Source organism: Nicotiana tabacum, chromosome 3 (assembly GCF_000715075.1).
Source record: "Nicotiana tabacum cultivar K326 chromosome 3, ASM71507v2, whole genome shotgun sequence".
Taxonomy (NCBI): domain Eukaryota; kingdom Viridiplantae; phylum Streptophyta; class Magnoliopsida; order Solanales; family Solanaceae; genus Nicotiana; species Nicotiana tabacum.
The window spans coordinates 119836825-119857206 of record NC_134082.1 but is presented as its reverse complement, the minus strand read 5'-3'; positions in this window follow the sequence as shown (position 1 = coordinate 119857206).

Sequence of the window (20382 nt, the reverse complement as noted above, 5' to 3'; positions counted from 1 at the left end):
TTGAAATGCCTTGTACGTGAGGTGACAAGTGCGTACTTGCTAATTGTTGGAAATCCGATTTTCATTAAGTAATTACTAGTATGTTTCATGCCCTGTTTTTATTACTTGTACTATTAAGCCTGTTGTTAGCTTAGGAAAATATGTCTAAGTGACTTAATTGCTATATTTGTTCAAACTGTCTTACCTGAATTCTGTGCAGCATGTTAGGCTAGAATTACTTGTTTGCCTTAATATGAATTTTGCCATTTTTTGAATGTCTTCCTGCTGCTGCTATGTATTTACATTGGGACTACGAATGTGGGATTCCGGTAGATACCCCTGCACACTTATGTGGAACTATGGGAATGCACCCGGTAGATTCCCCCAGTACTGGGTATTTACATTTGGGACTATGGAATGGGATTCCGGTAGATCCCCGCGCACTATGAGTTGGTCTCCAGGACGGGAACCATGAGATCCATTAGATATGTATATTTGGGACTACAGGACGGTATCCTAGCAGATCCCCGATCGTTATTTTGGTGCTGAACCGTATTTCTTTTTGTGTTTACCTTGTCTCTGTAATAGTTATTGTTGCCCTTTATATCTTGTGTTACTTTTATTGCTATACTTAATTATACTGTTATGTTCTACACTATTGAACTCTATATTTTATTTAACCTCAGTAGGGCCTGACCTTCCTCGTCACTACCCGACTGAGGTTAGGCTTGGCACTTACTAAGTACCGTTATGGTGTATTCATGCCCTTTCTGCGCATGTTTTTATGTGCAGATCCAGGTACCTTTATTCAGACTTACCATCCTTGAGGCGAGGCGACCCTTCGGAGACTTCGAGGTATATCTGCCGCGTCCGCATACCGAGGAGTCTCTTTCTATTCTCTCTTATGGTTACAGCCCTTCTGTATTTCCTTGTTTTAGACTATTTTGGAGTTAGAGCACTATGTAATATCCTTAGCTTGCGATTCATGGGTTTTCGGGTTTTGGAAGTATGTATTGGTTTGAGAGTTAAATATTGTGTATACCGAGCGGCACTTTTAAACACTATTTTATCGCTATAATTTTGTCTTAAATCATTTAATTTTTGCAATTTGGTTTATATTCCGCAATTTAGGCTTACCTAGTCATAGAGGCTAGGTGCCGTCACGATGGTTCACAGAGGGCGAACTGAGGTCGTGACAAGTTGGTATTAGAGCTCTAGGTTCATAGGAGTCATGGATTACAAGCCGGTTTATTAGAGTCTCATTGATCGGTACGGAGACGTCTGTACTTATCTACGAGAGGCTATGTAACTGTTAGAAAAATTCCACTTCATTTGATTTTCTTGTCGTGCGAGATTTTGACATCACAATTCTAAACTTTTGTCTTCTATTCTCTCACAGATGGTGAGAACACGCGCTACCCGAGATGATCAGGCACTCGTGCCCCTACTGCAGTCGTTAGAGGGCGGGGCTGGGGTAGAGGCCAAGGACGTGCACGTGGTGCATCCAGAGCACCTGCGCAAGCTGCCGCCAAGGTACCACCAGCAGTTCCAACCGGAGTCCAGACACCTGATACGCCTACTGCTACTACTACTCCAGCACTTCAGGAGACTCTGGCACAGTTCATGAGTATGTACACCACTTTGGCTCAGGCAGGATTGCTTCCCCTTGCTGCATCTACGTTTCAGGCCGAGGGAGGAGCACCGACTCCCGCTGCCTGCACTCTTGAGCAGCGAGTGCATGTTGAGCAGGTCCCTAAGATTATTCCTGTACATCCGGTAGTCCGAGATCAGCCCGAGGACAGGGCAACGACTTCTAAGGATGAGCAGCTGAGGCTTGAGAGGCTCAAGAAGTACAAGCCTCCTGTATTCAGCGGTCTAGCATCAGATGATGCTCTGGGATTTCTAGATGAGTGTTACCGCATTCTCCGTACCATGGGTATATAAGGATCGAGCGGGGTTTCCTTCACTACTTTCCAGCTTCGAGGAGCTGCCTATGAGTGGTGGTGCACCTATGAGTTAGATAGTCTGGATGAGGCTGCTTCACTGACTTGGACTCAGTTTTCAGATATGTTCCTGAGAGAGTATGTTCCTCAGAGCCTCAGGGACGCATGATGCGCAGAGTTTGAGCATTTGGGCCAGAGTACTATGACTGTCTTAGAGTATGTAGTCTGTTACACTAGTTTGGCTAGACATGCCCCAACCTTGGTTTCTACTGTTCGCAAGAGGGTTCGCTAGTTTATTGAGGGGCTTATTCCCAGCATCGGGTCTAGCATGGCTGGTGAGTCGGAGATGGACATTTCTTATTAGCAGGTGATAAGCATTGCTAGGAGGATTGAGGGTATGCATGCTAGGGAGAGAGAGGAGAGGGAGGTCAAGAGGTCTCGAGAGTCGGGCTATTTCTCTGGTGCCCATGCCCCAACAGCAAGGCGTCATGGTAGGGGTTATATTAGTCGCCCTGTTTATTCAGCTCTTCCAGTAGCTAGTGGTATTCCAGCTCCTCCTAGACCTCAGAAGCCTTAAGCACCACCGGTATCTAGCGCGCCTCCTGCGCGGGGTGCTTTTAGAGGTCAGTCCAGCAGACCTGGCCCGAGCCACTCACAACCACCACATCCTCCCAGAGCTCGTTTTGAGTATGGTGACACACGCCATATGGTGAGGGATTGCCCAGACTCGGGAGGGGTGCACCTTGTAAGCACGTGATTTTCGCCCTATATGAGAATCACTCCCAAAAAATTCAAATAAAATGATTTTCCTTGGTGGTCAATTTTGTGAGATTTTGTGATATTTTTGGATAATTATTTGTATTTGTTTGTGTTTGCTTATTTGTTAAATTAATAAAAAATACAAAAATATGTCGCATTTTGCATGTAAGATTTAATTCTACAGTTGTTAGTAATTAAATTAGTTTTACAAAAATTAAAAATTACAAAAAAATATGCATCTTTTGCATTTTTAGCATTTAATGTCCAAATGAACAATTTTGTGCTTAATTATTACTTAATTGTGCGTTAATTGTTATTGGTAGTTAATTTGCACTTTTATAACTTAATTTAGTTCTTAAAAATAATTTAAGTATTTTTATAATTTAGTTTTAGAAAATAAAAGAAGAAAAGAGAACAAAAATACAAAGAAAAATCGGATTGGGCCACTTCTTCAATTTTCAAACCATAGGCCCAAATAATTGCCCAATCTTCCCCATGACCCAGTCCACTTCAGACCGGGTCGACCCGTTCCGCCCCATTAACCCATTAACCCAACACCCCTTCTTCATTTTTGTCCTAACACAAAACAAAAAAAGGAAAAACAAGACAAAAAAAAAAGAAAAGAAAAAAAAGAAAACCCTAAAGAAACCTAAACTATCCGCCCCCATCCCCTCTCATTCTCTCTTTCTTCCTCAAGCTCCCAAAACCCTCCCATGGCTGCCCCTTGCAGCTTCGTCCAAACGACCATGGCTACCCCTTCTTCACCATTTTTAAACAACAACAAATCCGACCACAACACAAACACACACACGCCCAAAACTCGCTGGAAGTCGTTGATCCTCCATAGCCACGCCAAGCGACCCCGCTACCATTTGTTTCATTTCTTTCGTTAAGCTCGAAGCTTGCTCGACATCCATGGCTGCTTCTATGTCCAGTCGTTGACCCTGCTGCTACGCAGTTGCTGCACCGTCGCCGCTGCCTTCTCCGCCATTGCTGCATTTGCTGCTGCTAGTTTTTGCTACGACCATGGATGCCGCTGCGTCTTCTCCATAGGTTGTTGTTGCGTCGTCTGCTCGAGCTGCTTCACCATGAACGACGACAAGCAGTCCGCCATGGCTGCTGTCACGGTCCTCGTCGACCAGTCCACTGTTCCTTTTCCCCCGTTGATGCTGCGTCAACCAACAGCTGCTTCCGTCTCTGAGTTGCTGCCTCACCTTCATTTTCTTCGCTTACACAACCAGTCGCCGCTGCTTCGTCTTCTTCAATCGCACCCCAGCAGCCCCGCGCGTTCACAGTTTCTGCGTTACCTCCGGCTGCTGCTACTTCTGTTTCAACCTCGCCGTCCAGATACCTTCGGCTACTGCTTCGGCGTTGCGTCAACTTCGTAGGTTCGTGTTCGTCGTCGATTGGTCGTTGTTCTTCGTTTCAGTCCGGTTAGTAGTTTTTGAGTTTTATTTTTGTCCGTAGTTCGTTTTGATATTTCTCGAATCTAAAGTCGATAGATATTTGATTTTTGGTTTTGTTCATGTTCATATGTTTTGTTAAATTAATTTTCAGATTTCAAAATGGAAGTTTAATTAGTTGTTTTTCATGTTTATTTCATGTTTGTATTATTGTTTAGGTGAATATTTGTTAGTTTAATGTTTGTTAGATTCAAATTGAAATTTAATTGATTATTTCTTCAATTTGTTTCATGTTGTTATGTATTTTTCAGAAATTGTTAGTGTTGTTTGAGTCATGTGAATCCATCATGTTTGTTGCTTAAAAATAGGTTTAATTCATGTTCGTCTTGGTTTGAAGATCATGTTTAAATCCAGTGATTTAATGTGAGTTTATGTTTGTTTTGATTTGTTTAGTTTGAATCATGTATTTTGTTGTTTATTGTTGTATCCTTGTTCATCCGTTGATGGTCTAAATTAACCAGGATTGGTTCCCGATATGGTTACTTTATTTCCATTTAATTTGGAGTTGTGTTGTTCATCGTGTTCATATAATTGTTGTTGAAGATTGTTGAGAAATTGGTCATCTTGACTATATTTTGGTCAAGTTATGATTAATTGATTGTTTAGAGCAGAGGGGTAGTTTGGTAAATTGCAATCCGTTCAGGGGTAAAATGGTAATTGCAAAAAGGTCGGAGGGGTAGTTTGGTAATTGAACATTATTTTGATTCTTTATGTTAAGCATGGGGGACAAAACATAATGGGGTGATTTTTGATGTACTTGTTTAATATAATGGGGACAAGACAAATTATAATGGGAGGGAATATTGTACTTATTTAATGTAGGCATGGGGGACAAATTGTAATGGGTTGTGGTGGATGTATTTATTTAATGTAGGCATGGGGGACAAGGTTTAAAGTAGGGAAGACATTTAATAGTGGGGACAAAGCATGCCTTGGGGGAATAATTTGGGGTTGGGAATTGAAGACTTGTCTTGCTATATATAGAGTCATTCTTGACATTAAAAAGGTGGAAGATTATTGAGAGGACTTAGAGATTATTATTGGGAGAATATTTTTGAGAGTAATACATTCTGGAAAATTTCAAGAGTGTTAGAGAGTAAAAGAGAAATACAACTTGAACTTCTACTAGAATAATTTCCGTTTGCTTTTCTCGAGTGTTATTCAAAAATCCGAAACTACTGCATCTTGTATCTTTTCTCTCCTCTGCTTTGATTGTGATTGCACTTTGGTATTGCTAAGTTTTCAAACTGTTACTGGGTTATTCTACTGGTCGTTACTAGTTTGCGGTGTTGCTGAATCTGCTGTTGATGTGGTATTATTGCTGCTGACTTCTCCTTCTTTTGTTCTTGTACTGCTGTTTCCAGGTACACATTTGTACAATCTCGGCTTGAAGCAAAAAAAAATGAAATATTAATAAGGCTCTGTTCCTGTTGAATTCCTCCTGTTTAGATTTGTTGTTGAATATAATTTTTCTTTCTTTGTATAAAGATGTAGTTGAATGATTAATGAGTAATGAGGTTGCATATGTATAATTTCTTCATCTAATAATGTTAGTTTAAATTAATCGGAGAATAATTAATCTATTTTTGATATTATTGTGTATCTATCTCATGTTCTAGCATTAGTAAATAACAGAATGTAGAATTAAAGCAGTTTTCCTTGTACAAACGCGATCGCAATTTTCCGTTCACATTAGTCGTAACTTAATAACTGATAAGTTACGTTTTTCAGCATGTAATTAATTAAGAAATTTTCTTTTGCTTTTAGAGACAAACTTAATAGAAGAAATGTTGTCACTGTAGGTTTATCCTTGAAATAAAATGAGACGAGCCTCGCCAAATAAATCACACATCGCTGGGGCCCTCAATAAATACATAACCATTGACTAGACTTTGGATTTGGCCGTTTAATGAATGTTCACGGCCTCTTCCTAAAATAACAATACGTTAGTCTCTTTAGGACGCGCCTTAATAAATCTTACTTTCTTAAACTCGGGTGCACATTTATGTGACCCAAATCCAAATCTCAACGGAGTCGAAATGTGTCTCTAATCACGGGTATATTGATTGTGACGTGGTTCGAGATGTGTGTCCATAACGTTGCAAACTCCTTTTAAAAATAAGAATGAGATGAGCCTCGCCGAATAACAATACAAAATTGCGGGGCCCTCAGTAAATACTTACTTTAAGATTGCTTAGACTTCGGGATGGACCGTTTAGCAAATTTCCACGGCCCTACACAAAATAACGATGCGCTAGTCGCTTTAGGAGCGTATTTACTAATGTTATCTTCCTAAACTTGGGTGCACATTTATGTGACCCAAATCCCAATCTCAACAGAGTTGAAATGTAGCTCTAACCACGGGTACATTGATTGTGACGTGGTTCGAGATGTGTTTCCACGATGTTGCAATTCTTGATAAAAATAACAGTAAATGATAAAAGCGGTTAAAAGTTAAATTTTTGCACATAGGTTCAACATGTATTAAATCAGATAATCAAGCCGAATATGACAGTTGAGCGACCGTGCTAGAACCACGGAACTCGGGAATGCCTAACACCTTCTCCCGGGTTAACAGAATTCCTTATCCGGATTTCTGGTACGCAGACTGTAATATGGAGTCATTCTTTTCCTCGATTCGGGATTAAAATTGGTGACTTGGGACACCCTAAATCTCCCAAGTGGCGACTCTGAAATAAATAAACCAATCCCGTTTCGATTGTCCTTTAATTGGAAAAACTCCCTTGTACCCTCGCGGGTACGTAAAAAGGAGGTGTGACAGCTCTGGCGACTCCGCTGGGGATTGATTACCTAGAACCACTGGTTCAAGGTTAGAAATTCGAGCTTAGATAAATTGTTATATTTGGCTTTATCTGATTTTAAATGTTTTGAGCCTAATGTGCAAAATGTTGCTCTTACCGCTTTGATATTACTTGGACTGTATATATAAACTGTGCTGAAACCCCTCTCTTCTCTCTCTTGAGGAGTGCACGCTGGTCGTGACTTCTTTCTGTTAGTGTCATATACCAAAATAGAACGAGGATTCGGAGGAGTTGCAAAACCGGATGGCCTTTTGGTTACCGGTACACAGCTCCCATCCTCAGCTCGAGTTGTCCGCTCGGGTAAGCCAGGTCTAGAACAAATGCCTAGGTTATGAACTTAGAATAACTCAGCTTCATGCCGAATCCCTAATAGGAACGCTTATTTGCATCACGTTGCATTTGACTTAGGGGACTCAACACAGGGGTTGGGTCTGTCTAGGACTAGCAACCTGATATGAAAAGACTATCCTGATGCATCCTATTTGTTTTCTGTGCATTTATTTCGTCTTGCTGACCGGTGTTTGAATATTATGAATATTGTGAAATTGAAAAAAAAATAGCGGTTAGGGAGTTAATTGTTTATTTTTGAAAACCCAATGCCCAAATAGTGTCAAAACTCTGCCGATATTTTGAGAAAATGAAAAAAAAACAATGTCTTATTAGTTTGTTTTATTAAAGCAAAGGAAAAATAGAAGAAAAAAAATTCGTTGTTCTATCTTGTTTTTCAAAAAAAAATATAGAAAAAATAGTTTGTCTTGCCATGAAAATAAAAAAAAAAGTCTTGTTTTTAGAATGGTTTTTATTTATTTATTTATTTGATTATAAAAATGCCAAAAATAAAAAAAAATAAAAAAGAGTCGGGCGTTGAAAGTGGTTTCATTATTTGTTGCATATATATATATATAAATCCAAAAAGTTTTTCTTTGTTTCCAAAATATATATATATATATATATATATATATATATATATATATGTCTTTATTTGTTGCAAAAATATTTGTCTTGCCAAAAAGTCTAGAAAAGTTTTTAGACCCCCAATTTTCAAAAAACAAAAAAAAAATCCAAAAATATTTTCCATTATTAACTTCTTTAGAAAGTCTTTTAATTATTTTTTTTAAAAAAAATCTTTTTAATTATTTAAAAAAAAAGATAAAAAATATATAATAAATAAAAAATCCGAAAATATTTTCCGTCTTCTTTCAAAATTGAAAAGAAAATTCAAAATTCAAAAAATACTTTTAGAAGCATTTCTTTTATTAAAAAGTAAAATTCCAAAAATATTTTATTTTTCTTTAGAATAAGAAAAACAAATGAAAATTCAGAAAAAATATCTTCCTTTTACTTTTGAAATTCTCAAAGTTCAAATCAAAAGAAAAGGAATTCTTAGAAGTCTTTCTTTCAAAAAAAAAAAATCAATCAAAAATCCAAAAAAAAAAAAATACTTTCTTTCTTCTTTTAAAGCAGTTCTTTCACAAATTCAAAAAAAATAAATTAAATAGTTTATTTGCCCGAACTACGCGGGTTTTATTCTCACTGGATGTGAGATACGTACGCAACTCTCATCGGGTCCAACCCCACCTTTTGCTAAAATAGCCAAAAACAAATAAATAAATAAATAAAAAACATGTCAAAATTTTAATTCTGTCATAAAGAAGTCGGGTGACACTGTTTTGTCAAAACATAGCCGAATGTTCCCGAAAGGGACGCCGAAAGGGTGACTTTGCATAAACAGCCACCTTTGGGTCATTTTTTAAGATTTGGTCCAGTTGACCCACACAGCCTTAAGAATCTTCATCTTCGAGGCGTTAAAAGGCCGTGCTTGCAATATTGAGTTTTCTATTTTTGAAAAATGATAAAAAGAGTCATAAATAAGTCATGGTGATTCTGTTTTGTCAAAAAATAGCCGAATGTTCCCGAAAGGGACGCCGGAAGGCTCACTTTGCATAAACAGCCACTTTTTGGGTCATGTTTAGGATTTTTGGTCCAGTTGACCCACACAGCCTTAAAAATCTTCGTCCCCGAGGCGCTGAAGGGCCGTGTTTGCAACACCACGTTTTCACTGTAATTTGAAAAAAAAAACAAAGAGTCAGCGGTCAGATGAATACCGTTTGAATTTTTTTTAGTCAAAAATAAGCCGAGACAGCTTCGGCCGCGTCTTAAACCGTTCTTGCCGAAATAGCCTTAGAGTATCTTTCAGTTGTCGAAAGACTATTTTCGTAAAAGAACGGACAAATTTGTAAAGTGTCATAAAATAATCCTCCCTGGCCTCAAATTCATGTGAAATTTGGAGGGGGCCACGTTTGCAAAAAATAACCGTTCGGTTGCATTTGTCAAACGGAGAAAGGAAGCTGGCCATTTGTTTTTGAGTTTGTAAATCTTTTGATTAAAATATGCGGGTTGTTTGATTTTCGAGTTTGTAGATCATCTTCGAACCTTTGAAACCCAGTTTGTTTTAATATGAAAATTGAAAAAAAATGTTTATTATTGTTTATATTTTATTGTCCGAACTACGCAAGGTCTGATTCATGCGGGGTCATGATACGTAGGCAATCTCCATAAGATTCGACCACAACAAGAAAAAAAAATGAAAAAGAGAAAAATGAAAAAAATGAAAAAAAGGAAAAAAAATCGAAAAAAAGAAAGAAAAAAAGAAAAAAAAAGAGAAAAGAAAAAAGAAAAAAGAAAAAAAGGAAAAAAAGGATGTTGTTAATGAGGACCGACGGAGTCCATTCTATCCTGTTTGTTTCGCAAAATAAAGTTAAGGTGGTTGGTTTGTGGTAAGCCAGAAATACAAGATCCAAAAGCGCACTTTGCGGGATCAGGCCTGATAACAGAAGCACTCGAATCCTATTGGGGATTTGTTGACGGAGCTTTTGATGATATTAAAAGCTGGTAACGGTCTTGGCAGTATTGATGCGAAGTTCAGTGGCTAAGATGTCAGTTTTGATAAAGTGGGAGGACGCTCCGTTCCTTGGTTAGCAAGAAAGAGGCATTTGGTGGCTTATTTTGTTGTCATTTCTGTTGTTCGGATTATTAGGATTGTAATTCGGATTTTGTCCTGTGTCAAACCTTCTTATCTTTCCATTTGTTTTGTCATAGTAGTTTGTTTAAGTTTTGTTCAGGTTGTTTAGGATTTTATTCCGGTTTGTTTTTGTTATTCAAACCATTTCACCGGTAGTCTAATACAAAATCCTGTCTTTTATTATTTCCTTTCATCCTTTTGTTTAGTCCTTTTATCATTTTGTTCAGCGCCGATTCTAGTGACATAACATGTGCTTACAGTTTGGGCCTAATCTTAAAAGTTGATCATAAAACCCTGGGAAGGTGATCAAAGCATTTAAAGGAAATAAGAACGGTTTGAGATTATTTGGAGCCCGAGTCATGTGGAACTAGGGCAAGTAAAACAAAAATAAAATCGTTTAAAAGCAAGATTCGCCAAATTGGCACGAGGGTCATTCATGATAATGAGAGTGTCGCCCAACGGTGTTTTAGAATTGACAAATGAAAAAGCAAATATGAATATGATTGTCAAGACCAACACCATCGGAAGAGACTATAAATCTATGTTCAATTGTGTTGTTTGCACTTGGCAGGTTTTGAAAACTGGAATGACGAAGGCATTTTGTTCTGCTACCTAAACACTTTATCCTTCTTTACCCCTTTTGAGCCTTATTTATTTTCTTTCATACCCCTCGTTCGGAATCAGTAGCAACAAAGAAAAAAGAAAAAAGAAAAAAGAAAGAAAACAAAAAAAAAGGAAGAAAAGAGAACAACAAAACGAAAAAAAAAGAAACATGATAACAAAAACAAAGGAAAGTCAAATGAAAAGAGGAATTGGGAACTACGTTTGACCTGATTCCTCAAAGAGGATACGTAGGCGCTTCACGGCCCGGTCATAGTTTTGAAAAAATAAAAAAAAATCAATTAAGATATCCCCAAGCAAGAAACTGGGGCAAAGATTGCGTTTGTTATAAATAAATCTAATTCCGAAGGTTGTAACTAATAACCCAAAATTAATGCATTTTTTGAGCCTTTAATACCCTTTTTTCCTAGCCCTATCCAAAACCCACATTACGGTCCAAAGAAAGACCTTCTGATCAGTCTTTAAAAGATGCCAAGTCAGATAAATGAAGAGTCTTACCGGCGAACCTAACATTCTGTTCCACAGCAGAAAGGACTCTAATCTCCAGCAGAGAGAGTCATACCGGCGACACTCCAAACCCCCAGCTGGAAAGTGATACAAATGAGAGAGTCTTATCGGTAAAAATCTGCACGGACACCATAAGGCGATGAAAGCTGAGAGAAAACCAAAATGAGAGAGGCTTGATAGTGAAAACCCTTCGGGCACTACAAGTCGAATAAGATTGAGAATCAGATTGCCAGTTGAAGGTCTTGAAAGACGATTGACGGCGAAGGATAGGCCACATATGCATGTCATGACCATTAGAGTCGGTATCTGCGTTTGATAGGTTTTTGTTTATAGTTTCTTTTGTTAAAGAGTCATCTTTTTCCTGTGTCTTTTTATTCTGTTCCCTTTTATCTTTTTCCTTTTATAGAAAAATTCCCCAATAGAGTCTGTTTGGTCAGAACAAGTGAGATTTGACTTCAAAATATGCCATCAGCTTTCCCATTATACAAGTTGAGATCTGACTATTACATCCAAATGGTATAGTCGGCAAGGAACAAGCGCGAGGCCAGTGTCAAGGAAGATATCCACAGCAAAAGGGAATTGACAAAAGGGGTGACGAATGTCAAGAGGGATATCCTTGCCGAAATCAAAAGTTATAAACCTCAAAGCCAAGGCATATGGACAAATTAAAGAGAGCAATGAGCATGATTTGGGAAATTCATGCAAGACTAAAAGGTCGGGAAAATGCAAGTTTCCGTCTATACCACAAAAGAGGAGGGATATCCCCAGCAGAATGGGATTATCCCCAGCAAATAATATCATCCCCAACAAGTTGTGGAACGCAGAGCAAGGAAGGAGAAAGGGAAAAGCCATCCCAGTAGGAGTATCACAACCAACCACCATGTTTTAAACTAACAAATTTTGTTTGATTTGAAACAGGTAAAGGAAATGGAATTGATGCCAAAATGCATGCCGCAAGGGATATTATCAAACTGGGGCAGAAAATTTTCCTTTTCATTTAGAAAATTTTCTGGAAGTCAGGTACCCATTTGGGGAAAAGTAAAGATAACACCAGTCTCAAGGGAAGTGGTCGTTAAACCAGTGTGCCCCCAACATAATAAGTTTCAATGGAGGAAGTTGTTCCCCAGCAAAGGAATCAGAATCCCCCAGCAGTGTTATCCACGACAGCGTTATCCCCAGCTGATAACATTTTACCCCCAACAGGTAAGTAAATAATTCCCCAACAGTGTTATCCCTAGCAGTTTCGAGGAGTCCAACACAAGTTTGGTGAAAATCGGTATCCTCAGCGGTTCCTTTCGGGGAAAGGCAAAACGAGTCTCAAGGGAGTTAGTCTTCAAAGGAAGAAGCTAATAATAATAATAATAATAATAAATAATAATAATAATAAAAATTAAAAGGGGAAGTAGTTTGCAGGGGAATGAAACATCCTACTCAAAAGGAAGTAGTTCTGGAAGGAGTAAGATAACATATTTACTCAGCAGAGTTATCCCCAGCGGATCATCGAGATGTAGAAGCATCTTCGACGGATTTTTCGACCAAATTTCAAGAGGGTCGGACAACCCATAATGGGGAAGGTAGAAAGGGAAAATTCATCCCAAGCAAAATAATCCCCAGCAAGTATTCGAGGTAAGACGTTTTCAAGTCTTAAGGATATTTTGGGTTCATCCGCCCTCGAATAGGATATTATGGGTTCATCCGCCCTCGAATAGGATATTTTGGGTTCATCCGCCCTCGAATAGGATATTTTGGGTTCATCCGCCCTCGAATAGGATATTTTGGGTTCATCCGCCCTCGAATAGGATATTTTGGGTTCATCCGCCCTCGAATAGGATATTTTGGGTTCATCTGCCCTCGAATAGGATATTTTGGGTTCATCCGCCCTCGAATAGGATATTTTGGGTTCATCCGCCCTCGAATAGGATATTTTGGGTTCATCCGCCCTCGAATAGGATATTTTGGGTTCATCCGCCCTCGAATAGGATATTTTGGGTTCATCCGCCCTCGAATAGGATATTTTGGGTTCATCCGCCCTCGAATAGGATATGTTGGGTTCATCCGCCCTCGAATAGGATATTTTGGGTTCATCCGCCCTCGAATAGGATATTTTGGGTTCATCCGCCCTCGAATAGGATATGTTGGGTTCATCCGCCCTCGAATAGGATATGTTGGGTTCATCCGCCCTCGAATAGGATATGTCGGGTTCATCCGCCCTCGAATAGGATATGTCGGGTTCATCCGCCCTCGAATAGGATATGTCGGGTTCATCCTCCCTCGAATAGGATAGTTCGGGTTCATCCGCCCTCAAATAGGATACGTTGGGTTCATCCGCCCTCAAATAGGATACGTTGGGTTCATCCGCCCTCAAATAGGATTTTATTCTCAAAGTTGTGGTTGAAAACAGGCGCCCACCTGAATAACGAGAGGAATACTTTTTGTCTGTTCATTTCATATTCTAGTTAGGCGCCCACCTGTATAACAAGGGAATACATTTCGTGTCTTTACCATTAGGCGCCCACCTGTATAACAAGGGAATACTTTACACGTCTTTACCAATAGGAGACGCACTTCCTAAGTTTACTTTTACTCATAGGAGACGCACTTCCTAAGTTAGTTTCACCCATAGGAGACGCATTTCCTCCTAAGTTTACTTTTACCCATAGAAGATGCATTTCCTCCTAAGTTTGCTTTTTTTTTACTCATAGGAGATGCATTTCCTCCTAAGTTTGTTTTTTTTACTCATAGGAGATGCATTTCCTCCTAATTTTATTTTTTAATTACCCATAGGAGATGCATTTCCTCCTAAAAGTTTATTTTACCCATAGGAGAGATATTTCCTCCTAAGTTTAGTTTTACCCATAGGAGAGGCATTTCCTCCTAAGTTAGTATTGAAGTTGGGAGCCCGCCCATATAACAGAGGCATACATTTCTGTCCTTTCATTTCATGTTCTAGGTCGCCCACCAGTATAATGTGGGAATACATTGTTCTAGGTCGCCCACCAGTAAAATGCGGGAATACTTTCTGTTCTAGGTCACCCGCCAGTAAAATGCGGGAATACATTTCTGTTCTAGGTCGCCCACCAGTAAAATGCGGGAATACTTTCTGTTCTAGGTCGCCCACCAGTAAAATGCGGGAATACATTTCTGTTCTAGGTCGCCCACCAGTAAAATGCGGGAATACTTTCTGTTCTAGGTCGCCCACCAGTAAAATGCGGGAATACATTCATGTTCTAGGTCGCCCACCAGTAAAATGCGGGAATACATTTCTGTCTTTACATTTTGTTATAGGCCGCCCACCAGTATAACGCGGGAATACATTTCATGTCTTTACCATTAGGCACCCACCTGTATAACAAGGGAATACATTCCAGTCTTTACTTTTCAAGTGTTGAAGTTGGGAGCCCGCCCATAGAACAGAGGCATACACTTTAGTCTTTACATTTCAAGTATTGAAGTTGGGAGCCCGCCCATAATAACAGAGGCATACATTCAGTCTTTTCATTACAAGCGTTGAAGTTGGGAGCCCGCCCATATAACAGAGGCATACATTTCAAGAGCAAGTCAGAAGACAATAAAATAGAGGGTTACAACAGGAATCCCCAGCAGGAAACCATATAAATCCCCAGCACCGGGAAGCAGAAGGTTGCAACAAGAGGTCCCAGCACAAATTCAGGCGCATGAGTCAAAAGGAAGAAAGGACGCGTCTTGAAAGAAGCAGCTGGTGAACATTAAATTATGTCCAGCATAACAAGTCTGATGAAGAGGGTCGTACCCACCAGAGGAACTGCCGAAAAGCTTAGTGAAGAAAGCCATGTCCCTAGCGGACCGAACAAAATGATGAAAACTAGTATTCAGAAAAGCAAAGGGCCAGAAGTCTCGGAAGAAAAGCACCGGAAGAAACGCAAGCAGACAAGAAAGCAAGGCAACAAGAACAAATTTCAGTCTAGCCTAGCTTCTTGTTTTCTTTTAAGCACGGTGTAACAAGGAGATCGGTAAGCAGTGATAACAGCATGCAACAGCAGTAACATTGCAGTCCCATGGTAGTCCCAGCTACCAAAACTTCCCGAACTACATTAACCTGATTCCCCTTTAGCCAGGGATATGTAGAAAACCTTTGAAGCAAAGGTTCGGTTAAATCTTTTTCAAAAAATGCTTCACACGGAGTACTCGGATGGGCAAAAATCGCTCGCTTTATCTTTGCACGAAAACCCTTCGTGTATCCGGGCAAAGAGGGGCAGCTGTAAGCACGTGATTTTTGCCCTATATGAGAATCAATCCCAAAAAATTCAAATAAAATGATTTTCCTTGGTGTGCAATTTTGTGATATTTTTGGATAATTATTTGTATTTGTCTGTGTTTGCTAATTTGTTAAATTAATAAAAAATACAAAAATATGTCGCATTTTGCATGTAAGATTTAATTCTACAATTGTTAGTAATTAAATTAGTTTTACAAAAATTAAAAATTACAAAAAAATATGCATCTTTTGCATTTTTAGCATTTAATGTCCAAATGAACAATTTTGTGCTTAATTATTACTTAATTGTGCGTTAATTATTATTGGTAGTTAATTTGCGCTTTTATAACTTAATTTAGTTCTTAAAAATAATTTAAGTATTTTTATAATTTAGTTTTAGAAAATAAAAGAAGAAAAGAGAACAAAAATACAAAGAAAAATCGGATTGGGACACTTCTTCAATTTTCAAACCATAGGCCCAAATAATTGCTCAATCTTCCCCATGTCCCAGTCCACTTGAGACCAGGTCGACCCGGTCCGCCCCATTAACCCAATCCATAACCCAATACCCCTATCTTGCATTTCAAAAACAAAAAAAAAACAAAACAAAAAAAAAGAAAAGAAAAAAAAGAAAACCCTAAAGAAACCTAAACTATCCGCCCCCATCCCCTCTCATTCTCTCTTTCTTCCTCAAGCTCCCAAAACCCTCCCATGGCTGCCCCTTGCAGCTTCGTCCAAATGACCATGGCTACCCCTTCTTCACCATTTTTAAACAACAACAAATCCGACCACAACACAAACACACACACGCCCAAAACTCGCTGGAAGTCGTTGATCCTCCATAGCCACGCCAAGCGACCCCGCTGCCATTTGTTTCATTTCTTTCGTTAAGCTCGAAGCTTGATCGACATCCATGGCTGCTTCTATGTCCAGTCGTTGACCCTGCTGCTACGCAGTTGCTGCACCGTCGTCGCTGCCTTCTCCGCCATTGCTGCATTTGCTGCTGCTAGTTTTTGCTACGACCATGGATGTCGCTGCGTCTTCTCCATAGGTTGCTATTGCGTCGTCTGCTCGAGCTGCTTCACCGTGAACGACGACAAGCAGTCCGCCATGGCTGCTGTCACGGTCCTCGTCGACCAGTCCACTGTTCCTTTCCCCGTTGATGCTGCGTCAACCAACAGCTGCTTCCGTCTCTGAGCTGCTGCCTCACCTTCATTTTCTTCGCGTACACAACCAGTCGCCGCTGCTTTGTCTTCTTCAATCGCACCCCAGCAGCCCCGCACATTCACAGTTTCTGCGTTACCTCCGGCTGCTGCTACTTCTGTTTCAACCTCGCCGTCCAGATACCTTCGGCTACTGCTTCGGCGTTGCGTCAACTTCGTAGGTTCGTGTTCGTCGTCGATTGGTCGTTGTTCTTTGTTTCAGTCCGGTTAGTAGTTTTTGAGTTTTATTTTTGTCCGTAGTTCGTTTTGATATTTCTCGAATCTAAAGTCGATAGATATTTGATTTTTGGTTTTGTTCATGTTCATATGTTTTGTTAAATTAATTTTCAGATTTCAAAATGGAAGTTTAGTTAGTTGTTTTTCATGTTTATTTCATGTTTGTATTATTGTTTAGGTGAATATTTGTTAGTTTAATGTTTGTTAGATTCAAATTGAAATTTAATTGATTATTTCTTCAATTTGTTTCATGTTGTTATGTATTTTTCAGAAATTATTAGTGTTGTTTGAGTCATGTGAATCCATCATGTTTGTTGCTTAAAAATAGGTTTAATTCATGTTCGTCTTGGTTTGAAGATCATGTTTAAATCCAGTGATTTAATGTGAGTTTATATTTGTTTTGATTTGTTTAGTTTGAATCATGTATTTTGTTGTTTATTGTTGTATCCTTGTTCATCCGTTGATAGTCTAAATTAACCAGGATTGGTTCTCGATATGGTTACTTTATTTCCATTTAATTTGGAGTTGTGTTGTTCATCGTGTTCATATAATTGTTGTTGAAGATTGTTGAGAAATTGGTCATCTTGACTATATTTTGGTCAAGTTATGATTAATTGATTGTTTAGAGCAGAGGGGTAGTTTGGTAAATTGTAATTCGTTCAGGGGTAAAATGGTAATTGCAAAAAGGTCGGAGGGGTAGTTTGGTAATTGAACATTATTTTGATTCTTTATGTTAAGCATGAGGGACAAAACATAATGGGGTGATTTTTGATGTACTTGTTTAATATAATGGGGGACAAGACAAATTATAATGGGAGGGAATATTGTACTTATTTAATGTAGGCATGGGGGACAAATTGTAATGGGTTGTGGTGGATGTATTTATTTAATGTAGGCATGGGGGACAAGGTTTAAAGTAGGGAAGACATTTAATAGTGGGGACAAAGCATGCCTTGGGGGAATAATTTGGGGATAGGAATTGAAGACTTGTCTTGCTATATATAGAGTCATTCTTGACATTAAAAAGGTGGAAGATTATTGAGAGGACTTAGAGATTATTATTGGGAGAATATTTTTTAGAGTAATACATTCTGGAAAATTTCAAGAGTGTTAGAGATTAAAAGAGAAATACAACTTGAACTTCTACTCGAATAATTTCCGTTTGCTTTTCTCGAGTGTTATTCAAAAATCCGAAACTACTGCATCTTGTATCTTTTCTCTCCTCTGCTTTGATTGTGATTGCACTTTGGTATTGCTAAGTTTTCAAACTGTTACTGGGTTATTCTACTGGTCGTTACTGGTTTGCGGTGTTGCTGAATCTGCTGTTGCTGTGGTATTATTGCTGCTGACTTCTCCTTCTTTTGTTCTTGTACTGCTGTTTCCAGGTACACATTTGTACAATCTCGGCTTGAAGCAAAAAAAATGAAATATTAATCAGGCTTTGTTCCTGTTGAATTCCTCCTGTTTAGATTTGTTGTTGAATATAATTTTTCTTTCTTTGTATAAAGATGTAGTTGAATGATTAATGAGTAATGAGGTTGCATATGTATAATTTCTTCATCTAATAATGTTAGTTTAAATTAATCGGAGAATAATTAATCTGTTTTTGATATTATTGTGTATCTATCTCATGTTCTAGCATTAGTAAATAACAGAATGTAGAATTAAAGCAGTTTTCCTTGTACAAACGCGATCGCAATTTTCCGTTCACATTAGTCGTAACTTAATAACTGATAAGTTTACGTTTTTCAGCATGTAATTAATTAAGAAATTTTCTTTTGCTTTTAGAGACAAACTTAATAGAAAAAATGTAGTCACTGTAGGTTTACCCTTGAAATAAAATGAGACGAGCCTCGCCAAATAAATCACACATCGCTGGGGCCCTCAATAAATACATAACCATTGACTAGACTTTGGATTTGGCCGTTTAATGAATGTTCACGGCCTCTTCCTAAAATAACAATACGTTAGTCTCTTTAGGACGCGCCTTAATAAATCTTACCTTCTTAAACTCGGGTGCACATTTATGTGACCCAAATCCAAATCTCAACGGAGTCGAAATGTGTCTCTAATCACGGGTACATTGATTGTGACGTGGTTCGAGATGCGTGTCCATAACGTTGCAAACTCCTTTTAAAAATAAGAATGAGATGAGCCTTGCCGAATAAAAATACAAAATTGCGGGGCCCTCAGTAAATACTTACTTTAAGATTGCTTAGACTTCGGGATGGACCGTTTAGCGAAATTCCACTGCCCTACCCAAAATAACGATGCGCTAGTCGCTTTAGGAGCGTATTTACTAATGTTATCTTCCTAAACTCTGGTGCACATTTATGTGACCCAAATCCCAATCTCAACAGAGTTGAAATGTAGCTCTAACCACGGGTACATTGATTGTGACGTGGTTCGAGATGTGTTTCCACGATGTTGCAATTCTTGATAAAAATAACAGTAAATGATAAAAGCGGTTAAAAGTTAAATTTTTGCACATAGGTTAAACATGTATTAAATCAGATAATCAAGCCGAATATGACAGTTGAGCGACCGTGCTAGAACCACGGAACTCGGGAATGCCTAACACCTTCTCCCGGGTTAACAGAATTCCTTATCCGGATTTCTGGTACGCAGACTGTAATATGGAGTCATTCTTTTCCTCGATTCGGGATTAAAATTGGTGACTTGGGACACTCTAAATCTCCCAAGTGGCGACTCTGAAATAAATAAACCAATCCCGTTTCGATTGTCCTTTAATTGGAAAAACTCCCTTGTACCCTCGCGGGTACGTAAAAAGGAGGTGTGACACACCTCCACAGACTTTTCAGCTACAACATGCCCCACAGAGTTCTCAGGCTATGGTTACAGCTCCAGTTGCTACCCCACCTGCTCAGCTAGCTAGAGGTGGAGGTCGGGGAGGTAAAGGTCGCCTTAGAGGGGGAGGCCAAGCCAGATACTATGCCCTTCCTACCCGTACCGAGGCTGTTGCCTACGATTCTATCATCACAAGTATTATACTGGTTTGTCAAAGAGATGCATAGATTTTATTCGATCCAGGCTCCATTTACTCTTATGTGTCTTCTTATTTTGCTCCGCATTTGGGTGTACCTCGGGATTCTTTGAGTTCCCCTATTTATGTTTCTACTCCTATGGGAGATTCTCTTGTTGTGGACCACATTTATCGGTCGTGTTTGGTTGCTCTTAGTGGTTTTGAGACCAGAGCCGATTTATTATTGCTCAGCATGGTAGATTTTGATATTATCTTGGGCATGGACTGGTTGTCTCCCCATTATGTTATTCTTGATTGCCACACCAAAACCGTGACGCTGGCAATGCCAGGTGTGCCGCGTTTTGAGTGGAGGGGTAATTTAGATCACACTCCCAGTAGAGTTATTTCTTTTCTTAAAGCTCAGCATATGGTTGAGAAGCGGTGTGATACATATTTAGCTTATGTGAGAGATGCCAGTATTGATACCCCTTCAGTTGATTCAGTCCTAGTAGTACGGGATTTTCCTGATGTGTTTCCAACTGATCTTCCGGGCATGCCACTTGATAGAGATATTGATTTTGGCATTGATCTGTTGCCGGGCACTCAGCCC